We start from the raw sequence: 25,178 nt of genomic DNA, 5'->3' as shown, positions 1-25,178 counted from the left end.
CCCTATCAAAACTATGTCTGCCCAGAAAAAGGCTCGTGTTAATTCTGCTTAATGCCTGACAGTGGTTAAGCACCATTAATACTCCATAATTTCATTGTATGTTATTGTAATCATATCAGCATATATCTCAGCGGCTAGGCAAGGCTCAATAGGCTGCCTTGAATTATCAGTCACGTGACTCTGCTTCACAGAGAGACTATCTTCCATCACAGCCAGACCTCCCTTGCCCTCCCCACAGTCAGTAGCCTAAGCAGGTATTAATAAAGGTCTCCTTTTTTAAATTGCACAGCTCTAAATGGTCTTTAAGGGACCCAGCAGTAATCTCAAGATCCCTATATTTTAGCAGGAAGGCAGGACAGAGGAATTAATAAGAGCCCTTTCTGTGTAAACTGCTCCCTGCTCTAAGGCTATATCGTGATGTCAGGGCGCTAAGAGAATTTTAAATGCACAGGATGGATTGTTTGTGTTGCAAAAGCGAAACAGGGGGCAAAGGCTAAGAGACTTGAGAAAATTGAAAGACTGCCAGGGATGCTGGGATGCAAATAGCAACAAAACAGGGATAAATGCTCCTGCTCACATATGCAGGAGTCCTGCAGAAGGGGGAAAAAAAGGTTATTAATTTTCACCAGGCTGTATCTTACAGCTGGTGGCTCAGCATCAGTTTTTGGTGTAATGAAAATGGTCTGAGCAGAAGATAAATGGTTCATAAAGTGGACCATTTAGATGCAATCGAGGCTCAATCTGCCCAGTGACTAATCACGTCCCCCCAGTAAAGCTGAATTCCACTAACAGACTTTTTTTTTCTGGCTGTACCAGTGAATTGTAGCCGGGTCTAAGTTCAAGGCAGGCAGAGAATTATCTTGATTTATTAGCGCACTCCCTGGCCGTGCCACTCGCTCGGCTGTGCCTTTGTGGGCTTCTGCCCTGTTGCTGTCGGACTGTAATTTTTACTGTTCCCCTGTGACTAGTACACAGCATCATTTTCAGCTGCTAGAAAAATGGGCTGCTTTTGCACCTGTAATTTTTCTTCTTTTGCTGCTGAAGGTATATAATATATCTCTAAAGTGCGTAATAAGTTTCTGAAAAACGTGTTTTTAAAAGAAATTGATTCCAGTGGTTTATAAGCCTGAGCAAGGCCACATAAGGAAATGCACCAGATTGCAAAGGTATGCATGCTTGGCAAGGCAGCCATTTTTCCCCCTTCCATTGAGTAAATCCCGACTTCTAGTCCAGAGTGTAATTTCAGACATTTTTCTATACAGTAGTTGCTTCTCATAATGAACTCTGATCAAATAAAAATGTTGTTTATATTGAGACTTTACAAGTCCTGATTACGTATAAAATAGAGGAGAATCCCTCGTAATGACATTTAATTGTGAGAAAGAAAAGATTCCAATAGAAGAGCATTCAGCTGCATTTGTTCCACGTTCCTTTGCATAATGCCGTTTATAGATCGTTCAATTATGACATTATTATGAGCCGCATAAGAGTAACTCACTGGTTCTCCATATTTTTAGACCTATAGAAAATAAACTTGGGTGTGATTTTCATTATTTTGACTGTGAGTCATTCACAAAAGGCCCTTCATTTTTAGGAAGACTGACTGCACCCATTTGCCTAATGAATTCTGGTGCTTCACCCAGAATCCTGCAAGCATCTTCCAAAGGAGAAGTCACATTACTGAGGCCACTGGGGGAAGCCATGTCTCCTCCTCTTTGAAATTCCAAAGATTCACTGGACATTATTAATAACTCAACCAATGGCAGGGGGATGGGAATTGGGCTGGTTTACTCTGAGCCTTTCCAGGTTATTTTCCTGTTTGCCAAAGGACCTGAGAGATCTGATAGGCAAGCCATCAAGCCCTAAGCAGGGGAGACGCTGCTGAAAACCTCAGTGGTCATCCATCTTCCATAAAAGGAGCCCAAGTCCTCAGACACCTGCCTCTGGAGTTCCATGCTTTCAATAACATCAGTTTTCTGAAGGCAGCCACAAGTGTAGATTCATCACTTTCCAAGCAGCCTCTCAGACCTGCATCTGTCTATTTAGCAGGGTGCATTTTCACCTGCCTCCTTCCTTCCCATTTCTACAGAGGTTTGACCAATGTTACTGTGAATGGGCTTTTGCAACATAACAAATGGGACAGGAGGAGGCTGACCACGCCTACAGTTTGGCAGCAAAAAAAAAGGAGAGATGCGTCGCAGTCATCATTTGCAGCCAAATATATTAGCAGAGTGCATCTGTAATGATGCAAGCAGAACAGCCAATGCTTTCTGCCACTCATGCAACAAACAGTCACTGCATACTTAGTATATGTCAAATGCTATGATAGGTTTGCCGAACACACAGATGAATGAGTCAGATCCCCTTCCCTCAAGAACTTGCAATCTTGAAATGACTAATGACTAAATGAATGAAGGATGGATGTCTCTGGCCTGGATGATACCCAATGAATTAGAAACCATTTGACCAAGGGTTAGAAAGCTTCTAGTTCTTGTCTGAGCCACCAAGGACTGGGGTGGTTTTCAAGATGCCACCCAATTTCTCTGTGCTTTGAGACTATACCTATAGAATGAGGATAAAGATCTTTGCTCCATTCATCATTCAAGATTTTTTGGGACATTAATGAAGTGGCATTTGTGCAATTACTTTGATGCACCATAGGAATGTGGGATAATTTTATTATTACTATTGCCTGAAAGGTCGGGGACTGTCATAGAATTGTGGTTCACCAAGCCCTGTGATCAAGTATTGTCCTGGGTCATCTCTAGAAAAAGGAGCATGTTTTCTTAATTTGCACGAAGGCACCAAATGAGCTAGCAATCCTGTGTGCAAATGTGCAAAGTGTGTCAAAACAGTTCTTGGAACCGTTCCATCACTGAGCATTTCCATATTCTGTAAGTGCCTGAGCCTTCACTTGCTTCTATTACCTTCCACATTGGCCTTTGACACCAAGCTAAAATAACTTGAAAAATTATGTGTTGGTTAAATGACAGGATTCTTTTTATTTAGCCCATGTAAACACAGTTTTCAATTTTTAATTCACCAGAATATAAATGTACATGAGGTGAGAAAGTTTTCATAAACGCAAGTGTAGCTCACACAGGGGCTGGATCAAATGCCTTGATTGGATCACCTTGCTGAGAGTTAAACTGGTCCAGGGTGACCTCAACATGGATCCGATCAACCTGATGCCAGATGATCATTAATGTGCTCCAAGTCTCCCCCAGCAACGCAACCTAAAAGGCTCCCTCCCTGTCACTAAGTCTGCCCTGGCTTGCCTTGTTATCTTTGGAGCACTGATAAACACTAAAATTAGATTTTTGGTTTTGTTTACTTTGTATTTTCTATTTCCCAACTTAGGGGGAACTCTGGAAAGTCTCGAACCACAGTTTCTTCATCTACTATCATCCTTCAGAACCATCAGGACACAGAGTAGGTAGAAAATTTGATAAAAGTAGTGCTGAGCCTTTGATAGAACCAGGCCAAAGTCCCCCAAGGGTACCTGAATCCTGCCCAAAACACAGCAACTCTTCCACATATAGTGCATATGGGGCAGACATACTCAAGTGGTAGTGGAAAATAATATGAAAGTAACCCTCCCTGTCTCATACACACAAATCCCCACAAGGCTGGAACAGTGGTAAGAACCCAACCTCACCTCCAAGTTGAATAGTAAATAAAACAGATGAGATTCAAGAATTGAGAGGGGAAAAAAATCAGAGCTTCCTCGCCTGGCCTTACACCAGCCACCTGGAGATGGAGGCTGAACCAGGTTTGCACGTGTGTGTGTGTGTGTGTGTGTGTGTGTATGAGTGTGTATGTGGGTAACACAGGGAAGGTGGAGATGCTGAGAAATGGAGGTTGACTAGTTGTCTGATTTCATCTTGTGTAGCCAGGTAGAAAGATCAGAGCACCAGACAGAAGCAAATGCATGGGTCTTTATATTTAAACTTTCAGTGCCCTCACCCACTGTAATAACAGCATTCTGCAATAAGACCAACAACAACTAACAACTCCTTCTTGGAGGTGATGAGGTAATGGCTGGGAGACTGGCAAGTAAAGTGGATCTTCAGCAGTTAATAGAATATTTTCCAAATAAAAAGGATTAAAAAGAAGCCATTTCATTTGAGTTATCTTCAAGACTGCAAAACATACCTGTGTAGGTTGTGTTTCTCAGTGAATGTGACCCCCCTCCAGGGTTATCCAAAATGAAGTGTATTAGGGTTTTTTGTTGTTGTTGTTTTGTCTTTCATTTTTTTAATATATCTTGTGTGACCTGTAAAGATTGCCAGTAATGAAAGATAGAGTTGCATTATCTGAGAACATCTACCACTTTTTAAAGGATGTGCAAAACACAAAATGGCCCCAGAGCACTTGGATAGCATTTGTATCGAAAGACTGTACTTTGTTTCTCTTCTAAATCTTAGAATACTGCATGGCTTCCTAGTTCTGTGTTGCAAATAAAATCAACACTTCTCTCTAGAAGTTATCAGCTTGTCTCTACAAACACTTGGATTAATCTAGTATCTACTTGTCTCCACGTTAAGATAATCATGACAACTGGGTAAAATATTTATCAATAGAAACTTGAATCCAAATATACTGAAACATTCACAGAGCAAATTTTAGCTGCCAGTCAGAATTAGGCATAAGACCTACACTAAAGGTAGTATCGACCTACTTTATAAATGTTGGAGAGCAGACTGGTCAAGTGGATATGAAGACAAAGATAGAAAGTAAGAATTCATATTGACAGAGGCAGCCTTGTCAGTGCCTGGCACATTCAAATGTGCTGTATGTTTCTGTGAATCTCTTTATATATGCTGGTGTGACAATATATTCGCTCTGTCAGTAGGCACGTTTGTGTGTGCATGTGTGTGTGAGAGAGAGAAAGAGAGAGGAGAAGAGAGAGAGAGAGAAGAGAAGGGGGTGTTTGTGTTATTTATGCTAGAATACAAGTATGCTAATTGGCTAATTATTTATTGATTAAACAACTAAAGATGATTTTTAAAGCCCAATTGGCCACAAATTATTGACTTTTTTTCCTGTACTTAGGAAAACTGTTCTCTAAGTGAAAAATTATATTAACAGTAATAATAAAAATAATTAGCATCATTCCAAAAGCTGACATCTCAATTTTGTCTCCACATAGTGCCATGTCCCATTGTAGTCAAATATCTGGAAAATGGATTTGTCCATAGCTTTTCTTTTTTCCAGCTCTGCACATCACAGTGTAGCCAAATTCTTATGGGCTCCACTTCCTCTTTACCTAGATTCAACATGGAAAACCAGCACTAATTGAACGAAGCCAAAAATAAGGAAAGCCTCCACTTTTCAAGTTTTATGTTTGTGTGTACTTTCTACCAGAGGCTGGCTGGCAGATAATCCTAAAAAACAGCACAGATGTGAAAGACCAGGAGATTAGAATCAGAGGTGGCAGCATTCACAAGAAGCAACTAGAGCTGCTACTGCCTGAGTAAGTTACATCATCCAAAACTACTTCTTTAAAAAAATTTATTTATTTACTAAGAGGCAGAGTTACAGAATGAGGGAGAGGGAGAGAGAGAAATATTCCAACTGCCAGTTCACTCCTTAAATGGCCAGAGCTGGGCTGATTCAAAACTAGAAGCCAGGAGCTTCCTCTGGGTCTCCCACATGGGTGCAGGGGTCCAAGCACTTGGGCCATTAGCCAGGAGCTGGATCAGAAGTGGAGCACCTGGGACTGGAATCAGTGCTCATATGGGATGCTGGTGCTACAGGCCGAGGCTTATCCCGCTATGCCACAGCATCGGTCCCACAAAACTACTTATCATGTTCCACCTTTCCTGCAGAACAGACTCGGTGGGCAAGGACAGCCTAGCAGTCATGCTTTCCCCTTCTGCTCTCTCTTGAAATCACACTCCCAGCAGGAGAGCTTCAGGAACCAAAGTGAGTCCTCGGTCCCCACTTGACCATGCTTAAAATGGTTAAGCAGCAAAGAAGATGGGCAGAGTATAAAACGATCAGAGTATAAAAATGTTACTCAACTTCCACAGTTTCCAAAACACTGGTATGACACACACCTTGCATGTGATCATCAACCATGGATACAAGAGCAATTTAGGATGCAAAAAACAACAACATTATATTCATGATGTGTATTCATATTTTCAAAATCAAACACCTGGACACTTTAGGCACTGAACCCCGCAGACATGAGAAAGAAGGGGATGCAGGATCATGTTACAGTTTATGACCATAAAGATCCAGGCCCTAGACTTTTTCTGAATTTAAGCAGGTGCATTCTTTACTCACTAATTTTCCACCTGGGCACCTGAAGAGCTGCCCTCAGGAAGAATGCGATAGCTGAACCATTCAAGAGATGTGTAAGAAGGACATCAGTGAGAGAAGTAAAAAGTGCTGGCACCTCTGAGTGGAAGTCAAAATTTTGGCGAACTTCGTTGCTACAAAGTTACAAGGGAGCTCCCCCTTGGAACTCCAAGTTGCCTGAGTAGCTACAAATACCAATTCGCTCAAAGTTAGCAACCAGAAAGGAAAGACATGTTCTCTCTATGATTTGATTTCCAACAAGGAGGAATCCATCAAACATTGACCTGATGCCTGAGCAACTGTTGGAGCCTGCTCCTGTTTCCAGAAGGGTCATAGGGTCAAAAGAGAATCTGTCTGCATAGAATCAAGGTTGTTTTCCTGGGCAAGTGTAATGGCTCACCTAGTTACAGGGACTAAACCAGTAGCACTGGTGAACACCTGGGAAGAGCATTGTTCACTTTGGGATTAAAATTATCATTATTATTATTAAATTATTATTATTATTAAAATTATTATTATTAAAATCATTATTCAAGCAAGCGACCGGTCCTTTTCTGTCCACACATCTTCAGTGAGCATGTACTATGTACCAGCCAAGTTACACTCGTTAACAAAACAGTCGCAAGTACCTTTCTTCTCAGAGCAAAACATATTGGTTAATTGATTTGATAAAAGCAAAACATCCCCACCCCTGCTATGCCCACAAACATTTTTATCAAGATACCTCAATTTCTTTTTCATGTAGTGTTAGCTTGCCTGCTTTGCTTACAAGCAAAAGCCACCTGGATATAGTGATGAAAATGGCAGCAGCAATAGAGGGCACTAAAGCCTCCTGTTTCTGGAAGCCTGAAATTGTCATTGAACCGGTGAAAAGCCCAGTGTCAGACTTGGCCACGCCCACCCACCAGGGATCAGTTCCAGGAATGAAGTGGACAGGTGACAGCTCAAAACCCATCACTCAGCCCACACTCAGGTACCAGTCCTGGTAGAGAAGCCTGTGCCCCAAGAGTCGGACCAGAGACCACCCACTCACTGCCAGGGTGGAAAGTGGCCTTTGGGGTTTGGCTGGTTCTGGTTGGACGTCCGCCAGCCATTCAGAGGGAGCAACTCTGCAGCCGTCCGCCTCCTCCGGAGGTAAAATGGCCTGCCTGTGCCCAGCACGGACCTCTCTGAGCCCTTCATTTCTCGTTTGTCTTTATCAGCAGACGTCTGGAATCGCTAATTGCTGTTATTTCCACGCTGAACTGGCTAGTACATCCTGGAGAAGGAAAAGCATTTTTCCTTTTTGAATTTACAATAATTAATAATAACGATAATCAGCTCAAAGGCTATATGGATAAGGGAAATATACCTGTCTTTTGCCTTCCCGAAATGTGCTCACCTTACAGGATATTCAGCACAGCTCCTTGATTGCCTTGGTGTGGCGCATTCACCAGAGTAAATAAACCCACCGCTTGAGAGCCGGGAAGGCTGCTATTTGCAAGATGAAAAAATTTCAGCTTCTGGATGGCTGCTTTCATTTAACACAGCTTCAAATGAATTTATGAACTGTTCTATAATGTTTTCTGCATACACCAAATGGCAGGCTTTAGGCAGAAACCCAATATATGTTTAGTTAGTATATAATAAACATAATATTTACATGGGCTATGTACTGCGTTAAGAATCAAGAACAGTTGCTCTATAAACTGTTATTGAATTCTCGAACATAGAGCCCTGCACCAAGGGGTCCATCAACATTCCAGAAGATTGCTGAAGAATTCGTGAGACCCTGAGCGCGTCCTCCCAGTCTGCGCCTGCGTGTTTGTTGGCACACACATGGGGGCTTGCAAAACCCACGTCTCCTTCATTTAAAACAAATCTCTTTCATCAGAATCGCGACAACAATCTCATTTTCTTCAGCCACTAGGATGACAATGTAGTTTAGGAGATTGTTTTAAACTTTAAAGGTGTCTCTGTGGTTTTGAAGAAAGATGCAGGAGCGAAAATGAATAAATAAATAAGTAATCGAATCCCAATAGATACAGAAGCCAGTTCATGTCTTAAGCAATAAACAGAAAACAGAGGGAGGGTGCTTATACACAGGTTTTTTTTTTCCTCTGCAAAGCCCACTAGTTAGGCACTATAACCGTTTGGCTGATATTTCTACAGTGCAAACACGATAGTGGAAATTAAGTTGTCCCAGCAAATTCAGTTTAGTGGAAATTTGTTATGAATAAAATGCTGCTGTTGGCCTTAGAACATTGAATTTGTCCACCAAATAATATCTCAGAAATACCACTTCAGAAGAAATCAGCTCTAAATAATTGATAAATGTGGTTTGTTTAGAAACCTTTTGACCTTTGTAATAGAAAGTAAAAACACATTTCAGTTATTAAAGCCACATATATTCCCTCTGGTAGGGGGAGTGTTTAATTTTAAACTGGACTCTGTAGGGGCCATTTGATAAAGCTTAGAGAAATTTTTCAACTGCTACTGTAGGATTTGGATCAACCTCCTTCAGGAAAATGGCAAAAGATAAATTTGTAGCTTTTCATAACCCACAAGGAAACTTTCAAAATTTTAAACACCAAGACCTATTGGAAGCAAAAAAAAAGTGCCCCTTCTCCTGCCTACTTCCCTTCCCCCCTTAGGTCAGTCTCTCTCTCTCTCTCTCTCTCTCTCTCTCACCCTCTCTCTCTCTACCTCCCACCACTTTCTTTTGAAAGAAGGTTTAAATGTTCATGCTGTTAAAATAAAGGAACAGAGAATCAGCATATCCTATTAATGTAAGACATTTCTTTTTAGATAAGAGCTCTGGCTCTTATCTGCTGTATTTAGCACAATTCTTCTGAAGTTTCATGGAGAAAAAGGCAGGATACTATTTAAAATGTTTTCTTTCTTAAACATTTTTCAGATATACTTATTAAATAATTTTATTGGCTACTTCTCTTTTACAATAAAACCATAGCTTAGTGAGTGCTACCCAGCATAGCCTTCCATGCTGAACACAAATGTAAAAGCAATACAAAGGATTTATATTTTATCACATTATTATTGAAATCATTAAAACATGTTTAAAGACACAAACACCTAAAACATTTTTGTGATGAAAATCAAAGGAAAAAAGTCATCTCTATTATATTTAGCTGTGATATGCACTCAAATTACATAACTTAACTAAGAGGATTTTCCATGAGTGCATTGTGCTATTCACATATGAGGGTACTTCAAAATGTTTGTGGAAAAACGGAATTAAAAGAGAGGTTTCTTTAGGCTGAAAACATTTTTTGAAATCTGTGGTAATTTTTCCATAATGTGCATCTCCATGAACTGTTTGAAGATCTCTTATAGGCCTGGGTTTCAAATTTATTTTTGCACCAAAATAGACTTTCATTTCCATTTTTCCCACCAAAATGTGGACGCGCCTGCGTGTTGCTCAGGCAGTGTCTCTGCACATTGCCTGACTGCACTGTGAGCTTGTGAAGGCACAGGGGTATGTCTGGTCTTGATGGCTATGGCTTTCCTTAGGAACCCCCTTCTCCCTTTGTGCCCAAAAGACGAAAATGATTCATTGTTGGGAAATCTGAGCCTAACTCAAACATCAGAAGCAAGCAGTGCTGCTTATAGAAGTCCCTCCCCAAGAACCCATTGGCTACTGGAGAAAATCAAATTTGCCAAGAATTCTGGATTCCCTTGGCTCAAAGCTCTCCTAATTGGGATCCCACACTACAGATTCCTTTATCACCACAAGTTCCATCCTCAGGAGACCCCACCCTCTTCCTCTGCCTCCTCTCAGTCACATTACAGGGTGACTCTATGCCCTCTGTCAAGTACACTTCTCTCACTGTGTGCCAATCAAGGTGGCCAGATTTTCAGGGCATCTGGATCCAGATACAGGTATGAAGACCCCAAAAGATGGGGAAATCTCTTATCTTGATATGGGGAAAGTGGCAGTTGCCTTAGTTTTTCAGCTTGATTCTGAAGGCACCTGATGGACCTTGTACCAGGAGTGAGTATGAAATGATGTAAAAGGCGCATCACCAGCATGAAGAGAAGTCACTCATTTGTATTACAGCTGAGCATGAAGGAGGTAGAAGATTTGACAGGAGATAATATAAACAGATGTAGAAACTACGGGATACACACATCCCAATGTCAGGAGAGTTCACCAAGTACCAGGTAATACGACAATCCTCCAAGATAAAGATGCTCATTTCTGCAGCAGCCGGCACTGGGGTACAGCATGTTGAGCTGCCATCTGCAGGGCCGGCATCCTATATGGGCACTGGTTTGAGTCCCGGCTGCTCCACTTCTGATCCAGCTCTCAGTGGAGGATGACCCAAGTCCATGGGCCCCTGCACCCATGTGGGAGACCTGGAGGAAGCTTCTGGCTCCTGGCTTCAGACTCACCCAACCCTGGCTATTGCAGCCATTTGGGGAGTGAACCAGTGAATGGAAGATCTCTCTCTCTCTCTCTCTCTCTCTCTCTCTGTGTGTGTGTGTCTATCTCCATAACTCTGACTTTCAAAAAAAAATTTTTTAAATCTGTTCAAAGAAGCTTTGAAATTCAATAAAAATGAGATTCTCATGCACTAGAAGTGAATTAATTGTTCTGTCCATAGACTCTTCTCTCTACATACAAGTACATTGCGACACCACAATTGTACAATCACATCTCACAAAAGTTTCACGGTAGTCTTCACCATCTGTGCTTCCTTAACATACACTTGGATTTTCATCTTTAGGAACCAACTGAAACTAAATGATGCACACCCCAATCGGATGGAAAAGAGAATTCTAAAGGGCCAGGACCCACTCCATTTAGGATGGCTGCTATAAAAACAAAGAAGGGAAATAAATGTTGTGAAGTCTGTGGAAAACTGAGAACCCTTGAGTGTTGTTGGTGTAAGTGTAGAGTGGTCCAGGCCCTGGACCATTTTGAATGGCAGTTCTTCAAAAAATTAAACAGAGTTTCCATATGATCCAACAGTCTTGCTTCTAGATATGCATCTAAAAAAATCGAAAGCAGAATCTCAAAGAGATATTTGTACATTCTGATTCATAGTAATTTTATTCACAATATCCAAAAGGTGGAGGCAACCCAGGTGTCTATCAATGGATGAATGAATAGACAGAGTGCAGTGTATGTATATAAATATATAATACATATTATTATATATACAAATATGTGTTTATACACACAGTGAAATATTACTCATTCAGAAAAAGAAGGAAATGCTGACATGGATGAATCTTTAAGACCCTATGCTAAATGGACTAAGCCACACACAAAAGGAAAAGTGCTATGTGAATTCACTGACCTGATACCTAGGGTTTAGTCACCAGAAACAGGAAGTGGAATGGTGGCTGCCAGGGGCCGTAAGAAGAGGGAAAGGACAGTGAGTGTTTAATGGGGACTGAGTTCAGTCTGGGACATTGAAACAGTTCTGGAGAGAGATGGTTCTAATAGTCACACAACAATGAAAGTACAATATGAATACTACTGAACTGTCCACTTAAAATGCTTAAAATGCAAGTTCTGTGAGTATTTTTGCTTCAATTTTTAAAATAAAGACATACCACTATTCTCTGGAACCTCATGATAAAAAGCAATAAATCAAGTATGAACAGATTGTTTTGTCCAAGCTAATAAAAAGAACACTGAAAATTAAGCTTATTTAACATTTTTTCTGATTTTCTTTCAATTTTATAATCTCTTTCCTGTTGTGTCTGTCCTGCTTTATCTGGACCTAGCAATGTGAGAGCATTAATAATTTTGGTTTTGATCCTTTTTTATCATTACTCATTTACCTGAGAGGTAGAGTTACAGACAGAGAAAGGAAGAGACAGAGAGAAAAGTCTTCCATCTGCTGGTTCACTCCCCAAATGGCATCAATGGTCAGAGCTGGGCCCATCCATAGCCAGGAGCCAGGAGTTTCTTCCAGGTCTCCCAAAGGGGTGCAAGCGCTTGGACCATCTTCCACTGCTTTCCCAGGCCATAGCAGAGAGCTGGATTGGAAGAGGAGCAGCCAGGACACGAACCGGTGCCCATATGGGAGTCATGCACCCACAATGTAGCAGTGCCAGCCTCTGGTTTTGATTCTTAAGTAAGAAAGTATCCAGAAGTTCATAGGGCTTGGTTTCTAGTAAATCCTCCATATACTTGGGATCTTTTTTAAAATTACCAATTTAGTAAGAATTCCTATTAAGCATAAATAGTTCATTAAATTCATCAATCAAATTCCTTTGTTTCTCTTGGAAGACATTGGTATTTAATTTTCATAATTTTGTTTTTGAATTACAAAGATTTTCAGTATATTTGTGTGACCTAGATTTCTCACACTCAAAATAAACTGTAGATTTAATAATATGAAAGTGCTTTCAATTAATCTCAGCAGGTTGAATCTCCTCACCTACTGTGTCATCAAATTTCAATTGAGCCCTTAGCATTTTGTCACAAATAGATGTTTCTATCCTTTTTTTTTCCTATTTTTTTTTTGACAGGCAGAGTGGACAGTGAGAGAGAGACAGAGAGAAAGGTCTTCCTTTGCCGTTGGTTCACCCTCCAATGGCCGCCGCGGCCAGCGCGCTGCGGCTGGCGCACCGCGCTGATCCGATGGCAGGAGCCAGGAGCCAGGTGCTTTTCCTGGTCTCCCATGGGGTGCAGGGCCCAAGCACCTGGGCCATCCTCCACTGCACTCCCTGGCCACAGCAGAGGGCTGGCCTGGAAGAGGGGCAACCGGGACAGAATCCGGCGTCCCGACCGGGACTAGAACCCGGTGTGCCGGCGCCGCTAGGCGGAGGATTAGCCTAGTGAGCCGCGGCGCGGCCTTTTTTTCCTATTCTTGTACCTATGTCTAATAGGGCACATCTATTAAAATCTTAGTTTGCTTAACATTAATTCACAAATAAGTTGGAATTCTGCCACCCAATAATTTGGAGTTTGGTCACCCAAGATGAGATCAAAACCCCAGGGAAGAAGTAAACTTGCACTTATGTCTTTATATATTTATTTACTTTTTAAAGTGTTCTAAGTAATAGCTTTACAACTCATTTATTATTATTTCTTAGTTTTACTCCACCAATATCAATTATGTCTTAAGCAGCATCAATTTGAATTGAAATTTAAATATTCTTTACATGATGCATACTTTTCATAATTTAACTGGCGATGCTATTAATAATTAAATTACAGGACCAGCGTTGTGGTGTAGCAGGTTCAGCTACTTCTTGCCACACTGGCGTCCTGTATCAGAGTGTTGATTTGGAACCTGACTGCTCTGCTTCCAATCCAACTCCCTGTCAATGTGCCTGGGAAAGCAGAAGATGGTCCAAGTACTTGGACCCTTGTCACCCACTTGTGAGATCCAAGCGGCTCAGCCCTGGCAATTGTGGCCATTTGGGAAGTAAACCATCTGATGGAAGATATTGTGCACGTGCTCTCTTTCTCTCTTCTCTCTCTCTCTCTCTTTCTTCCTCCCTGATTCCCTCTCTCTTTGTCTTTCAACTAAATAAAATAAATCTTCTTTAAAATAATTAAATCAGCTTCAATTAAGGATGTCAGTCATATAAATAATTTCCACATTTTCTTTGTTTTCTGCCATTAATTCTGGCAAAAATCAAATGAAGGGTACAAGCTGTGAAAACCTCCCTAGCTCTCCTAAACAAGCCATTCCTAGCCCACGGTGCCTGGTTACCTCAACTGTGTTGGTTGGTCATTTGACCCTGAGTCTTGCTTTTAGTACATCACTCGCTCACTCCACAACTCTTTCTTCAGAAGGTGTTTATCTGTATTCACAAACTCCTGGTTGTGAAACACGAGTCTGAGGGGCTTTCATTACATGGCACTTTACGAGGAAGGGATGATACATTTTCCACATTTCTTTATCCATGTATCTTTATGGTTTAGCAAAAACTTTTGGTTTTTTACCCTTTAATCTCAAAAATATGAGAGAGCCTGTTTGACTCATAAAAAGATTTCATTTTACTTATTTCAAATTACATACATTGTATTTGTATGCTATTTCTAGGTCACTGTGATCTGTGTAGACTACTTTTGTAATGAAAAGCAAAAAGTTCTGTGACTAAATGGATCCAGTTCTTTCTCAAACCCAGGTTTAATGCATGAAGAAATAGCATACTTGCATGGCTAGTTGGGTTTATTAAGTAATACAACATATTTATGACAATATGGCATCTACAGTTCTACTTTATCATCCAAGATCTGGTTGATGTCTAACTCCCCACTAAATAGTTTAGTTGAAATGATTACAATTTCTTCCTCATACATGCACCAAGCTGTATACTTCTTTCCCCCACCAAATCAGGAAGTTCATCCCTACGAGTAGGACAACCCTGACCCTGGTCTCCAAATCTGGAGCCATCTTTGATTCCTCATTTCCAGTACTCACAGAAGTGTACCATCAACACTGTATTGGCTGCATAATAAATAAGTACCTGGCTCTTTTTGTCTCTACAGCTTCTAAAACCTTTCCCTTTCTCATTTCTACTATCGTTCTACGTAGTCACCATCTACAGGTCACCATCATCTGTCAGCTGGATAACTTCAACCAGTGCCTTTTCTGTACCACTGCCCCCATCCCGCAGTTCCCCACCACACAGCTCAGCAGACACCAAGCCCAGAGTCTCTAAGAGATGTCTTGTCATTAAGTCTTTTGTTCTACTGTCTCAAACCTAAGCTCATTAGATATTTGTTAAACATCTGGTATCAAGCCTCTCCACAGCCTGCCCTCCAACCTGCTTCCCATCACTCCCTACTTCATAATCTGGGCTCCTTCCTGCCTCCAGACCACTCCTGTGCTATTCATCTCTAATCCTCTCCATTCTCCTTTCCTGCAGACCTAGTTAATTCCAGCTCTGAAAACTTCCCTTATAACTCCAAAATCTACTGATAATCACACTCCCCTGAAAAATACCTACTCATTCAATCCAGCCTCTCACTAACCCTTTACTATTAAACACAATTTCTCACCAGCCAACTTACAAGCTTTTTTCAAGTGAAAGCGTCTTATCCTATATTCTTTTTTTTTTTTTAACAGGCAGAGTGGACAGGGAGAGAGAGAGACAGAGAGAAAGGTCTTCCTTTGCCATTGGTTCACCCTCCAATGGCCACCGCGGCCAGCGCACCGTGCTGATCCGAAGGCAGGAGCCAGGTACTTCTCCTGGTCTCCCATGGGGTGCAGGGCCCAAGGACTTGGGCCATCCTCCACTGCACTCCCTGGCCACAGCAGAGAGCTGGCCTGGATGAGGAGCAACCGGGACAGAATCCGGTGCCCTGACCGGGACTGGAACCCGGTGTGCCAGCGCCGCAAGGCAGAGGATTAGCCTAGTGAGCCGCGGCGCCGGCCCCTATATTCTTCTGAAACTCCTTTGCAAGTGATCAGAATGACGGTTCCCAAAAGAAAGAAGTTGGTTGATAAATTACTTACCTCTGTCCCATCTGCCCTACTGGATGCACTGTAAAACTACTTAGAGAGCTTAACCATAATTATATCTACTTTAACTGCTTTACAGAAAGCAGGTCAAACAAAGCATGACGACAAGTTTTGAATAAGAACTGATCATCTTCAGGAGAGCGAATGCTGCTGGATAGCTCCTATCAAAAAGTTGAAAAGTCGTTTTACCATGTTTACAGGTAAATTAACACCCTTTCAAGATCCAGCTCACTCTGCTAGGCAATTATGTCTGCTATGAAAATATATTTTTGGAGATTTTGGACTAGAGTGTTTCTGATTATTTATCCACTCGGGATCAGAAGTAGCCATAAACGTTTGAGTTAGTGGAGTGAGTGGGATTGTCGAAAATGTTTCCATTAGTGGGCTCCTGGCCTCGGCTCACTGGGTGATTTGCATGTACAGACCCTGTCAATATGTTTCTGGAGAGTCTGCTGAAAAACACAGGAATCAACCCCAGAAATTCCGTTTCCTGCTTGGCTTAAATGAGGAGGGACTTGCAGGGTGGGAGTTGCCCGTCGCCCTTGGCCATGAGACAATTGTATCAGAGTGTTCTGTTTTGTTCTGGCTGGATAGCGCCTACTTATCAAAAGCAGGAAATTGCATTTTAACTTGGATCTGTAGGATGCTGGGGAGGGGCCGCGCTGATCTGGTCAGGAGGGTGGAGGTGGAAGGAGGATGAGGCAGGGAACAGTCAGTACAGAGCCTCAGGGGGCCTGAGGCCATCGGGAGATTGGCAGGGATGGAAACCGCATTTCTGAAAAAGAAGACAGGAGTTGAAGATGTGAGCACGTTAGTGTTCTCCAGATGTGAAGAAATTGAGGAGGGAGTTTTCTGATCTGGAGGAAACACTGCTCCCGCTGCAGAACTGGAGCGTCCTCCCCAGCCACAGAACAGGAGGGCTGCTGATTCAGTTAGAGCGCTGAAGAGGAAATAAGCCGCAAAGTTGTCTGATGCCAGATTACAGGCATCATTGATATTGAGATAGGAATATCTGCATGCCATGAAAGAGCTTGGGGGTGGGGGGTGGGAAATGAAGGGAAAGCATAGTTTGTGAGCAGTCTTTTGTTTGTGTTCAGTTTATAATGAATGTAGTATGAGATTTGAGGACTAATTTTATCTAATGAAAAGACAATGAGCGCCATTAAGAGACTGTAATATACAGGAATATGAAAGCAAAATCACATTTATTCACTCTTCTATAAACAAAAGCAAATAAATACTAATTGGACATTTCGCAATTAAAATTTGATCTAATAGCGAGCATAGAACTGGTTGGTTCTTACCTTTTAAGTAGGTGTTCAAAAAGCATGGGATTTATACACTTTCCAAGGAAAAGATGTATTTGTGTATGTGTTCCAAAGAAATGAAAAAGGCAAAGACAGACTTCAAATACGAAATACCTGGCACATGGATAACATGGATACACACAGGCACACACACACACACAGAGACATACCCACACACACAGAGTCGCACACACACACAGACACACACACACACATAAGGAAATAATGAGATCTGCTAGAAAGCAAAACAACATGAGGGAATATTAGTCAAATTAGTGAAAATATTAGTCAAATTAGTAAAAATATTAGTAAAATTCCAGCTAAAGGCCTGAGCTGGCAGTTCAGCTTCTTTAATTCCTTTATTTTCCTGTAACTCTGTCCACATTGTAATTACTGTTCTGACATGATATGCTAGTGTGAATAATAAATTAAGTACATAAAAACACAAATATTCCTAAATCATGGTTGCTTTTTCTCGGCCTGCCTTAGTATAATAGTCTTACAATAAGGAAGCCACCACAGTGGGTATTCAAAAATGATACTATTAATAACATTCCATTCTCTGTAATAGCGTTAAAGAATCGCAAATCGGAAAATAAACCAATTCTACTAACAGTGTATCTTCATTTGAAAAAGTTCTGTATTTGAGAACGAACATAAAAACAGCTATTCGTGGTATATTTAATATTGAAATATAGAGAGGACATTTTAAAGGTGGGATCAAACAGAGAGAGATCTTTCTAGAATTTAAAGAGTAGTTGTAGTAACATTTTTTAAAAATGTTAATACACGTAAATCTATTTAATAATAGTTTTAAAGGTCTAGGACCCTGCTTTGCATTGTAACATTTACAGAAAGTTAAGACGAAAATTGTTTGGGGGGAGGGGATTTGAAATGTTTTCCATTGGAAATGCCTGGCTTTTATTTATTTATTTATTTATTTAGGTACTTACATCCCACACGGCTCTGGTTAAAACATGGTTAATGTACCAACTGCAATTAGCCAACTGTCAAAAGCTCAATTCCCAACCGTCGATAAGCTTCATTTAACTAATTTGAGAAGTGGAAGTTTGAATTTTTTTTTCCAGGAAGGTAGCTAGTTTCCTTATTTCCTGTCAAGAGAGCCAAGTTCTGTGACCTATGGTTAAAAGGGCTCTTTGTAATTAAGACGGAGAGTCTCCAAGTGAACAATTCTCACAGTAGGGGGCACAAAATGAGAAAGAGAGAGAGAGAGAGAGAGAGAGAGAGAGAGGAGGAGGAAGCCAGACACCACTTAAGGAAGCCATGGGGTGGGAGGGGCAGCCAATGCAGGCCTGTGCCCGTGGGCCATCTCCACTGTCATTGGCTCGGTATCATTTTTATGGGGCGCCGAGTCTATTAAGACCTTGGGTAGTGGGTCTATGGCCGGTGCTGCCGCATTGCCTGCACATGGACAACCAGAAACCGATCAACCGTGTTATATCAATAACATTCTCACACCAGGTTGTGTAAATTGATCTTTTACAATTTCTCTCAGTGACAGTCTCTGTAACCAACAAGATAAATCATTCCTCCTGTGGCTCTTTTATTGATTGCTGAGACCTGTATAAAAATTACACTGCTCAAGCTGTGAAGTGAACATCCTCATAAAAGAAGACTTTTTATTTACAATCAAAATATGTTCGGGCCCAGATCAAGTGCAGGTTTACTAGCTCAGATGTACAAGAACAGGGAGATTTAACAGACTCAGTGAAAACTAAAAACCACCCCCTCCCCGCGCCTAAAAAATATGGTCATCACAAACTTCAAGAATATGCACAAAAGACCTCAAATGAAAATCACTCAAAGAAAAAGGTTTACAGATTTGATTTTTTAAGACTGTCAATAAAAAGCCATCTGATAAAAAAGGAAACAAAAAAAAATTCCACCACCAAATGAATCCTTGCAGTGGGTTTTATAAACTAATGCCGATTACTCAATCATGTGACCCCTGGTGCTTGTTCCAACATTAAACCCAAGAACCTAAAGCCCATTTAAGCAGTCCAGAAAGCTCTGGTGGTCACTAAGGTCACATACACCCACAAAAATCTCACTTCCTCCTTTCACAGAAGCTGAGTTTGCAGTATTTTGTGATCATGGAAACATCCTTAGTTCCGCTTTAAAAATAATCCAAAATTCTGGAGTATTTAGAATTTTTATACTATAGTCAAAATATCAACAATGGAAATCTTTGAACATAAATTTTATGCAAGCGGTATGTTCAAATACAAACATTCTTTTCAGTTCTAACTGTGTGTCCCACTAAAAGAATAAACACGTTTTCAATTCAGAAACACTGCCTTGGGTTTTAAAGTGAAAAGTCTGTGTCTGGGACCCCTAAACTTCTGGAAGTTTCTCTTTGGGCAAACTTGGAGTCACCTGTTGGTAAACGCGCTGCTTCCTGATGCAAAGACAAGGCCTTCCCTCCCGAAGGCACTTTTTTGAAAATTTCAAAAGGGGACTGTCAAATACGCCTGCATCTGCCCCCTAAGAGGAGCTAATGACATTTATAAAATAAAGAGAATTACCCTAAGTTTTCGCAGCCTAAAATCGCTTTCTGGGCAGGCCCGGTAGACGGGTATTGTGTCTCCCCTCAAACAGCGTTTCACAAACCTAAGAAATCGCAGCCTTTTGTATACATCTGAGAGGTAAGGACAGAGATAGTCCTCTTTTGTGCCTTCCCCTTGAGCCCTGGCCCGGTTTCTCTGAAGCTCTGCTCTTTATTTGTCGGTTCAGAGAAGGCCCTTTGAATGGGGCAGGCCAGAGGAGGAGGGGGAGAGAGGCAGGGCGGGTGTCTGGGCCCAGGGTCCTCACTTTCCCGGGCCCCGCAGACAGGGTGTTAAGGCTCCCTCATCTCCTGGGGAGGCATTTTCACTGGGAAAGAACAGCAACAACTCGCACATGGGGCGAACTAAGAGAAAAGCAGAGGCTCCCGGGGTCACAGAAGGCAGGCTGCCACCCCCGGGAGGGCCTCCTTGCATAGCCAGTATTTGCAGGCGCTGGTCGCTAGCACCGGCTCACGGCGTGGCCGCAGTCCCCGCTCCAGGCCGGGCAGAGTCCCCGGCCCCTGTGTGTGCATCTGGGCTATTCCTTGCTCCTGCGCGCATGAACCCTGCTGTGCCCGGGTTCGCCCACTGGCTCTGGGTCTTGGCAATTCTTGATCGACGTCTTCGGGAGGCTTTGTGGACCCTCCCCACTCCCACCCCCACTCCCACCACCCCGGCCAGGGATCCAGACAGAGCCAAGCAGAAAGTTATCCCGGCCATGCAGGGCGGTGGGGTGCGGGGAGCGGGGTGCGGATGCACGGCTGGCTCTGCGCCCCCGCAGCTCGCGCAAGAATGCGCAGTCCCAGGCGCCCGCTCGGAGGCACATCCTCTCCATTTCTCCTCGCCGGCGACTGTGACACGTCTGCGGCCGCACATTGTGAGCGATTGTGGGAAAGGGCCGCGAGCCTTTCCGCCGCTCCGGGCCGCCCTAATGAGGGAACAATCGGGCTACACGGAGCTGGCGGCGGGGTCAGCGCGGCGTCCCGCACAATGCGCGCGGCGCCCGAGCCCCTGACAGCGCCATAAATTGGCCGTGCAAAGCCGAGCGCTTGGTGGTCTCCCCTGCAGAAAGGAACCGCCGCCGAGAGCGCGAAAAGGCGAGTCGGGGAACCCGCCAGGGAGCCAGTGGCGTTTTCCTCCACATTACCTTGTTGGAACTCAGCGTAGCAGAGGTCAGCCCACAGGGACAATAGCAGGGTCCAAGGGTGAATTCCAGGAGGGAAGCTGAGCCTGGCTCCCAAGTCGAGCGGAATGAATGGGATGGGAGCCGGAGTCGGGGAGCCCCGAGAGGCCCCGTGTCAGAGGGTCGCCGGGCCGGCAGGAAGCCCCGGCTGCGGGCCCCAGGCCCAGCCCCAGCCCCAGCCCCAGGGAGAGAGCACAGATGCCCAGGAGAGAGTTCAGTGGCAGAGCCTTCTTTTTTCTGTTTTCCTCTCTTGATTTTTGTTTTCTTCTTAAAATATGTTTTAGTTACAGATCTTATCAGACAGGGACAAGTGGAGAAAAATCCCTGGAGGTGGGTGTTTTTTTTTTTCCTACCACTTTTTAGAAGTGCTTTTATTTTAAACCGAAATGGTTTTCTAAGAGAAGCCATAGTTATTTTTTTTTATTTATTTTGGAGAAATTCTCTTAAGGGACATAAGGTTGTGCTTTCTGGTTTTTATTCAGCATCGGTGGGCTTTGTTTTGTTTTTTGGTCTCTCCAAGGAGCAGATAGAGAACAAGAGGGGGACCAGGGTGGAGAGTTCTCTATGAGATGGTTTAAGTGAGCTTTTAAAGTTGAAAAGTTGCATTTAGAAGAAAAGTTTGCCGAGATCACATCAATGAATGCCGCCAGATATCTGGTTTTAATAGGATGATTCAGGAGTTTCAGTCTGTTGCAGGCTTGGGGTTGCCAAACTCCTCAACCAATCATGTCCTCCCCAAATTTACAAATTTCAGTTAAATGAACCCAACGAGTTGATTGCTAGACATGGTAACTACCTCTGACATTAGGTTTGCTCTTGCTGAGATCGGAACAGGTTCTTCATTCTTCTGGAGAAGGCAGTAAGATCATTTGGACGACAAAGGATCAGTTGAGGACAGGGGGTGAGGCTGGGGGTCATTGATTGCGATCTTATGCAAGACATGCTTAGCCTGGTACCCAGCCCTTGAAGTCCCCTCACACCTGGAATTTCAAAGAGAAAGTGCAAAGAGGAATTGCACCAGAACCAAGCTCTGCTGCTGAACGGCAACTGCTTTTTGCAAAGATTGACCTCTCTGGTCTTCCCTGTTGCTGAAACAAAGGATTTTCCACCACTCCCAGTTCCAGGGTGCACAGGTTCTGGGATTGTGAAGGTCAACTCCTGCCCCTCCCGCACCTGCCAGCACCAGCCCCACCTATAAGAAAGGAGCAGAGAGCAGACAGGCCCCCACCTCCATGCTCTTCCCTCCTAACAATGAGGCAGGCAAGCCTTGTGGTGTCAGCACTTCTCAGGTCCCTCTTTTATTGTGTGTGTGGGCACAAAACATTGAGGATGATGGAGGGGAGACTATTAATAGCCCAATGCATTGACTAGAGAGGCAGGGACAAGGGACAGGCATTGTGGCTTAACTGGTTAAGCCACCACCTGCAACACCGGCATCCCATGTGGGTACCAGTTGGAGTCCTGGTCTCTCCATTTCCCGTCCAGCTCCCTGCTCATGCACCTGGGAAAGCGGCAAACAATAGCCCAAATGCTTGCCCCTGTACTCATGTGGGAGACCCAAATGAAGCTCAACCCTGGCTCTTGAGGCCATTTGGATACTTAACCAGCAGATGGAAGTTCTCTGTATCTTTTCCTCTCTCTCTAAGTCTGCCTTTCAAATACATAAAATAAATCTTGTTAAAAAGGGGGGGGGGCAGGGAGAAAAGGGGTGAGGATAAACTCTTCATAAGCAAGATAGGATCCACTTGACCTAGGGGCCAACTGAAGGGTCTTCAGCTTGCTTGACCATTTTTCCTTTTACATTATTCTCTGACATCTAAAGCCTAAAGTTGGCTTAGGAAGGTGAGTTTTTCTTCTTCTCTCCTGTTTTTTCCCTGATGTAGCAGGAGCAGTGAAGAATAAGGAGAAAGAAAAGTAGGGGTGTAAGCCATGTCCAGGAAGCAGCACAACTTGCCGCTCTCCATGCAAAACCCTCAAATTAGGTAAATGCATATGTAAGTATTAGTCCTGAAAGCTTGAAAAAGAAAACCTACTTCTAAGGTAAGTTGGATTAAGTTCCCCCTCTTAATCTTATTACCTTCAAATACATGCTTCCTGAGGGTGGATAATAATTGATAACTTCTTGGGACAGAGAGTTACTGAAAACTATGCAGAGACCAAAATAAAGTGGTATATGTTCTAAATTAGATTCCTAAATTAAGTTGCACAACATGTTTGGTCATGTCCTTCAGGTTCTTTCCAAAGATCCCTATTAAAATCACATTTTCTCATAATTTATATAGAAAAGTACATTTGAAAATGTGCCTTGAAACTATGGGGAAACCATTCACAAACAGTATCCCAAATAGAACAGATACAAAATTCTTTAAGTGAAAATAAGGGAAGGGGAAAAGTAGAAGATAGTAATTTCTAAGATGTAGCCAGTTTTTTTTTATAAGAATGATACTGAGTGTCGGAAACAGTCACAAATACAAAATTATCTAATGACCCCTAAAATCTTCCATTGAAAATAATACCAGTCTACTCTTCAAGAGAATATTGCAAAGAGTAATTCCATTCTATTCTCTGACTACTAGAGGCTAAAAACTCCTTTTCTACTAATAACCTGTTATTTCAACAATTTAATAATATTGCTACTACCTGGAGTGGTTAAGAAAAAAGAGACAGCAGCACCAAAGCAAACTTGATGGATAAGTTGGAATTGACAGCCCTTTGTACACTGTTTAATTACTCTAAGCAATTAAAAAATTTTTTTGGCCAGCACCGCGGCTCACTTGGCTAATCCTCCACCTCTGGGGCCGATATCCCGGGTTCTAGTCCCGGTTGGGGAGCTGGATTCTGTCCTGGTTGCTCCTCTTCCAGTCCAGCTCTCTGCTGTGGCTTGGGAGGGCAGTGGAGGATGGCCCAAGTGCTTGGGCCCTGCACCCACATGGGAGACCAGGAGGAAGCACCTGGCTCCTGGCTTCGGATCGGCACAGTGCTCCGGCCGTAGAGGCCATTTGGTGGGTTAACCAACGGAAAGAAGACCTTTCTCTGTCTCTCTCTCTCTCTCATTGTCTAACTCTGCCTGTCCAAAAAAAACTTTTCTTGACATCACAACACTTGTTTGTGGTACTGTTAATATCAGTTCTTTACTTCCACTTGTTTAAAAATACGTGAGTATAGGAAAGTGCATGGTTTTACTTTTCTGTTTTCTATCCTCTAAGGAAAAAGACTAGACACTGCATCCTCCAAGGGAGAAAACCAGATAGACTTCCAGATCTTCCATGATTCCGTTCAGTTATTCCATGTAAAAAGCTTGAGTGGTTTCTCTGTGTCCTCCCTTTCTCCAAATTGCTAAAATAATACATTTAAAATGAGGAGGGAAAAAAAAAAAACAGAATAAAAGGTGTTAGTATTCTAACCCTGTATTATAAGCATGTCACATGGTCTTGAAGAATCATTTGTGTGGCGAAGGCATCATAAAATGTGATGTGTGGAAGAAAGAAACCACAGCCAAGAGGCTCTGTGCTGAATGACGGACAGCCTCTAAGGAGTCTTACCGGCAGTCCCGGCTCTGCCAGCAGTTCACTGTAAGCCTTTGGGTGGGCCCCTTACTATTTGGGGATTTCAGTTTCCACATGGGCAAAGTGGCAGTCATTGGAATCACCCTTTTACCAGCATTTCCTGAAGAATGATGATTACAAAAAATGCAAAGCATCTGTGTGTGTTAAGAACAACATACAAGTGCTAAGAAATAGCATAAGCTTGTAGTTCACAATACATTTTTCCAGAAACAGGCGGAAGTCACAAGCATGGAATGATAACAGGAATTAGGGACCACCAAGCAAAACAGAACCCAAGGATCCTTTCGAATTCTTCGTGATGAGTACATCCCTGGGCTGAAATGACGGAGTGGGAAAGGAGAATAAACTCTCACATAGATTGTTGTCAGAGTGGTGCTGGCATAACAAGCCATAGGATATAGTGACTATGAATTGATCTCAATTTATAGAAATATTGGATGCAAGCATATATTTTCTGCATGAGAGGCAGGTACACAACTTAGAGAAGATATTTTCTATAGAAAAAATGTAGGATGTCTTGGTTAGAACTTTGAATGTGTATCTTATTCTGTGGTCAAAGAAGGTTTTACACTAAGCTTTTTAAGAGGATGGGAAAGAGGCTAGCACTGTGGCACAGCGTGTTAAACTGCTGTCTGCAGTGCTAGCACCCCATATGGGTCCCAATTAAAGTCCCAGCTGCTTCACTTCTAACCCAGCTCCCTGCTAATATGCTTGGGAAAGCAGTGAAAGATGGCCCAAGTGCTTGGACCCCAGCACCCACATGGGAGGCTGGAAGAAGCTCCTGGCTTCTGGCTTTTGCCTGGCCCAGCCCT

The 25,178-nt window shown here is 42.7% G+C and overlaps 2 long non-coding RNA genes across 3 annotated transcripts in view; one reads left to right on the top strand and one right to left on the bottom strand.

The window, feature by feature from the left end:
• LOC127487911 (uncharacterized) overlaps nucleotides 1-21,020 on the bottom strand; it is an 84,559-nt gene extending 63,539 nt beyond the window's left edge. The window contains exon 1 of the long non-coding RNA XR_007915183.2: nucleotides 20,765-21,020. This is a non-coding gene — a long non-coding RNA (uncharacterized lncRNA). The remainder of the gene's footprint in view (nucleotides 1-20,764) is intronic.
• Nucleotides 20,465-25,178, top strand: part of LOC103346799 (uncharacterized) — a 57,467-nt gene continuing 52,753 nt past the window's right edge. Inside the window, exons 1-2 of one of the 2 annotated variants that reach the window (XR_007915181.2) lie at nucleotides 20,465-20,789; nucleotides 22,684-22,782. This is a non-coding gene — a long non-coding RNA (uncharacterized lncRNA). The remainder of the gene's footprint in view (nucleotides 20,790-22,683; nucleotides 22,783-25,178) is intronic. The other variant, XR_007915180.2, reaches the window with a different exon arrangement.

The sequence above is a fragment of the Oryctolagus cuniculus genome, chromosome 2 (genome assembly GCF_964237555.1).
Source record: "Oryctolagus cuniculus chromosome 2, mOryCun1.1, whole genome shotgun sequence".
NCBI classification, from domain to species: Eukaryota; Metazoa; Chordata; class Mammalia; order Lagomorpha; family Leporidae; genus Oryctolagus; species Oryctolagus cuniculus.
The sequence above is the reverse complement of the archived record's forward strand: the minus strand, read 5'-3'. Positions and strand labels throughout refer to the sequence as shown.